Genomic DNA, 6,035 nt, shown 5'->3' on the forward strand with positions numbered 1-6,035 from the left:
AGTTTCCTTATGAACAGCAACCATCTATCAAGATACATGATGGAAAATGCAAGCACGGGAATATCGTATTAATTGGGAGATATATATCCCGTTTGCAGGTGCTCCATGAATGTTGCTATTTAGAAATGGAAAGTTCTCAATTAGAAAGCTGAAATCATCTCTGTTGTCGTAAAGTTTTGTTTACAACCGACCCTCATTGTCAATTTCTAGATGTAAGTCAAGATATGAGGCCGACTTAACTGTATCTGTTGTATCCTTTATCTCTAGTTCGATGGGAAAGATGCGTTCAACATAGTCACCAACAAAATTGGCTATTTCTCAATGTTCAGGCGTATTCCGATATTTAAGTCCTTGGTTACTCCTGTAATATCCGTTGCGGAACATATTGACTATATACCTTTTGTTCCTCTCTTAATAAGCTTTCGATTGAGGTATAATATATATCTGTAATTAGGGGCTGAAGGGTCCTGCCAGTCCATTCCATTATTCAAAATATCCATTTCATTATTCAAAATTGACTATTTCTTAATTTTCACGCGTATTATGGCATTTATGTCCTCTGTAACCTCTGTAATGGTCATTGCAGCACATATCGATTATACTCAGTTTATTTCTCTATCCATAAGCTTTAATTTGGTAAATATTTTTTGTTCTTAATTGTGAGCTGACGGGTTGCAGCAGTCCGTTCCATAATTCAAAATTGGCTATTATTTTCTTTATTTGCACGCGTAATTCGATATTTAAGTCCTTCGTTACTGCTGTAATATGCGTTGCGGAAAATATTGACTATATACCTTTTGTTCCTCTCTTAATAAGCTTTCGATCGAGGTATAATATATATATATATATCTGTAATTAGGGGCTGAAGGGTCGTGCCAGTCCATTCCATTATTCAAAATATCCATTTCATTATTCAAGATTGGCTATTTCTCAATGTTCAGACGTACTCCGATATTTAAGTCCTTGGTTACTCCTGTAATATGCGTTGCGGAACATATTGAATATATACCTTTTGTTCCTCTCGTAATAAGCTTTCGATAAAGGTATAATATATATATATCTGTAATTAGGGGCTGAAGGGTTCTGCCAGTCCATTCCATTATTCAAAATATCCATTTCATTATTCAAAATTGACTATTTCTCAATGTTCAGGCGTATTCCGATATTTGAGTCCTCAGTTACTCCTTTAATATGCGTAGCAGAACATATTGATTGTATACCTTTTGTTCCTCTCTTTATAAGCTTTCGATTGAGGTATACTATATATCTGTAATTAGGGGATGAAGGGTCATACCAGTCTATTTTATTATTCAAAATATCCATTTCATTATTCAAAATTGACCATTTCTCAATGTTCAGTCGTATTCCGATATTTGAGTCCTTGGTTACTCATTAGTATGCGTAGCAGAACATAATGACTATATACCTTTTGTTCTTCTCTTTATAAGCTTTCGATTGAGGTATAATATATATCTGTAATTAAGGGATGAAGGGTCATAGCAGTCTATTCCATTATTCAAATATCCATTTCATTATTCAAAACTGACCATTTCTCAATGTTCAGGCGTATTCCGATATTCAACTCCTTGGTTACTCCTGCAATATGCGTTGCGGAACATATTGACTATATACCTTTTGTTCCTCTCTTAATAAGCTTTCGATCGAGGTATAATATATATCTGTAATTAGGGGCTGAAGGGTCCTACCAGTCCATTCCATTATTCAAAATATCCATTTCATTATTCAAAATTAGCTATTTCTCCAGGTTCAGGCGTATTCCAATATTTAAGTTCTTGGTTACTCTTGTAATATGCGTTGAGGAACATATTGACTATATACCTTTTGTTCCTCTTTTAATAAGCTTACGATCAAGGTATAATATATATATATCTGTAATTAGGGGCTGAAGGGTCCTGCCCAGTCCATTCCATTATTCAAAATATCCATTTCATTATTCAAGATTGGCTATTTCTCAATGTTCAGACGTATTCCGATATTTAAGTCCTTGGTTACTCCTGTAATATGCGTTGCGGAACATATTGACTATATACCTTTTGTTCCTCTCGTAATAAGCTTTCGATAAAGGTATAATATATATATCTGTAATTAGAGGCTGAAGGGTTCTGCCAGTCCATTCCATTATTCAAAATATCCATTTCATTATTCAAAATTGACTATTACTTTCTCAATGTTCAGGCGTATTCCGATATTTGAGTCCTTGGTTACTCCTGTAATATGCGTAGCAGAACATATTGATTGTATACCTTTTGTTCCTCTCTTTATAAGCTTTCGATTGAGGTATACTATATATCTGTAATTAGGGGATGAAGGGTCATACCAGTCTATTTCATTATTCAAAATATCCATTTCATTATTCAAAATTGACCATTTCTCAATGTCCAGGTGTATTCCGATATTTGAGTCCTTGGTTACTCCTCTAATATGCGTAGCAGAACATAATGACTATATACCTTTTGTTCCTCTCTTGATAAGCTTTCGATTGAGGTATAATATATATCTGTAATTAAGGGATGAAGGGTCATAGCAGTCTATTCCATTATTCAAATATCCATTTCATTATTCAAAATTGACCATTTCTCAATGTTCAGGCGTATTCCGATATCTAAGTCCTTGGTTACTCCTGTAATATGCGTTGCGGAACATATTGATTATATACCTTTTGTTCCTCTCTTAATAAGCTTTCGATCAAGGTATAATATATATCTGTAATTAAGGGCTGAAGGGTTCTGCCAGTCCATTCCATTATTCAAAATATCCATTTCATTATTCAAAATTGGCTATTTCTTTATTTGCACGCGTAATTCGATATTTAAGTCCTTGGTTACTCCTGTAATATCCGTTGCAGAACTTATTGACTATATACCTTTTGTTCCTGTCTTGATAAGCTTTCGATCGAGTTATAATATATATCTGTAATTAGGGACTGAAGGGTCCTACCAGTCTATTCCATTATTCAAAATATCCATTTTATTATTCAAAATTAGCTATTTTCTCATTTTTACGCGTTTTGTGGAATTTGGTTCTCCGTAAACCCTGTTATGGCCATTGCGAATCAGGATATAGCTATAGTGTCACAGTCATTTTTTTTATACTTATTTCACTATTCATCGCTTCAAGTTGAGTAATGAAACATAAACTTTTTCTATATTCATTATTCATTTTTTAATATTGAATAGTGAATAGTGAACTATTTCATTATTCATTATTGAATAATGAATAATGGACGTATTTTCAGCGCGGTAATTACAATCCTGGTACCTTTGATAACTATTATGTCATATTCGTTATACATGATATTACATTAACCATTATGGTATACACAGATTTGCCAAATGAATGTTTAAATCTGTACACATATTCTAAGAAATCCTTAGTACCATCAGTAGACTATTTTTTGGTCTAAGTATACCAATCAATGTTTGTTTATTCAGTTGGCTTAACGGACAACTTAGAGGTAGAGTTTTTAAAATTTTAAAGCGTTTGCATACATGTAAATCGGGTTAAAATAAAAAAAAAGACTTAAAAAATGAAGCCAAGCCAAGACACCAACTCTCTCTCTTTCTCTCTCTCTCTCTCTCTCTCTCTCTCTCTCTCTCTCTCTCTCTCTCTGTTTCAAAATATATATTTTCACACCCCTTTTTGACCCACTACATTGCCATCTTCTCAAATTGGTAAGTTTCTACACAATGTATTATATTTTTCCCGATCTACTGTGTACAGATCGCTTATTTTGTTAACAAAATTTTTGTTTGTGATTTTCTCAATATATTGTGGTTATTTTGACTCTGATGAAATGAAACACAAGTAATTTATCAGTTAATCTTTATTCGTGTCTCTGTTCGTGGTTATGTCTTTTGATGAAACTAGTTAAATATTGATGATGAGGAATAGAAACTTCAGCATATAAGATAGTTCATTTGATGTAAAATTTTGAAATGAATTATAATTTTGTAAATGCTGTATATGTACCTATTGCACGGACAAGACACAAAAGACAGATGTTAATGTATGCGGGGACGAAGGAAAACATTGATAATCATATGTTCCTTATCTTGTCAGTACAGCAATGATGAAAATTTATTTTGGATATATTTAAGACTAATGAATAAGTGTTACAAATCTATGATGCATATCAGATATACTTATAAGTTGGTTGAAATGGGGATACCTTGATTAATAAAGGTAAAAAAAATCACAAATGACGTACACGGTAATTTATGGTGCATGACGATAAAATGTACACTTTCATTTAGACGATGAAAATTTTTTACTGATTTTAACGAATCATGTTTAATTTCCCCCGAAAATAACGGTAATGATAATTATTTGACACCACTGTCAAATTACGAAAAGGATATTTTGTATCTTACCTCATATACATTTCTAGGAATGTGATTGGTTAAAAGCGCCCTCGTGTGACCGTGTATATTTGATATTAGGTTAGCAGAGAGGCGGAGCTTATCTCATACACGGTTAGTAGTGGTGTTACGTCCCTTTATAAAAAAACAAAACGGTACCAAGAAAAAATCATTAAGGTTTCAACAGACGAAGAAAGTGATGATTAAGATTGAAATAACTTCATAAAACACATTTAAACCTAACACATTGTTATTGTTGGTATCTGTTTTTGTAGGATCAATGGAAGTAGTTTCTTAATGCTAACAGTATTGAATACTTGCTCATTTTGATAGGACACTAGCCTAAATTTTACGCTTTAAGATAGTCGGTAGCATAAATTCGTTACATAGTGCGCTAGTGACCTAATACGGTATATATGGGATAAGTAAATTCCATATGGGGATTCGAGCTTCACTCTCGCCCAATATGGAATTCACTGACCCCATATATACTGTATTAGGTCACTAGCACATTATGTAACTAATAATACCTGACGGTAAAGGGCATTCTTACTCTCTTATCTCCCATAAGAATAAGAAAGATGTTTTTACCTTGTCGTATTAGATTTTAAAGTATAGAGTAATTGTGTTGTTTTAACTACTTCACAAGTTGAGCTTTCTAGCTAACAATTTGCATTACCAGAAAATGATGCATGTCATGACGATTAAAATGCAGTTTATAAATTGTGTTTTATATTTTATCATGCACATACATTTGCACTTAAAGATGTAATAAGTTGAGGTTTTAGAATAAGTGTAAAAAGTTTGGAATCCTTGGTGTTTTTCTATACCGTGCAATGTGAAATATTTTGCCCAATAACACCTATTAATTATTATTTTTATACATAAGACTTAATACAAAATGCAGCTCATAAAAGGTCATTTGCCAAAATTTTAGCTGATTCTTGATTTTTTTCTATTTGAGACCCAAACAATGCAAATATAAGGTAAAAGTCCGAGTCAGCCTTTTCCCGCAATATTTTAAAAATCAAATATCTCGAAGAGGAGCTCCATGACCTATAAACATTTTTAGCATATTTTGTTCCTTAACCTAATGCTCTGCCGACTTCCAGTTCCAATTTTAATTTTTTGATTTTTTGGATTTCACCATTTACATCCTTAAAGTAAATAAGGAAATCGGAACGTACAGATAAGGTACTAGGTAGCAGATGAATTTACTATTTGTATCGGTATCGGATTTGACCCGGAACTTGTTAATTATGGGCAATGTTAATAATGTGGAAAACAAAAGGGTCCAAAGTGGTGTAATTTTTAATCAACACCATTGTCCTATATAAGCTATTATATATTATTACCTCCTAGGAGTCGATATAAAGAATTGAACGATGGGCAGTCAGTGCGTGAATTTTCCTTGCTACCTGATTGGAAGATATTACGTAACGTGAATAATCAAAGTTTATTGATTGGTTAGGACAATCCAAACCTAGTAAATGTCCTTCAATCCCGTAGAGTATCGAATTTGTCCTCTCTATTTTAGCAATTAGATTTTGCCTGGTCATTAATCATGCATATTCATGATATTGGTACACAGGTAACTTTTATCTATAAATAGTCGAATCTTCTGGAGTTTCGTATTCGTAAACAACAACGTTGAAA

The sequence above is a fragment of the Mytilus edulis genome, chromosome 13 (assembly GCF_963676685.1).
Source record: "Mytilus edulis chromosome 13, xbMytEdul2.2, whole genome shotgun sequence".
Taxonomy (NCBI): domain Eukaryota; kingdom Metazoa; phylum Mollusca; class Bivalvia; order Mytilida; family Mytilidae; genus Mytilus; species Mytilus edulis.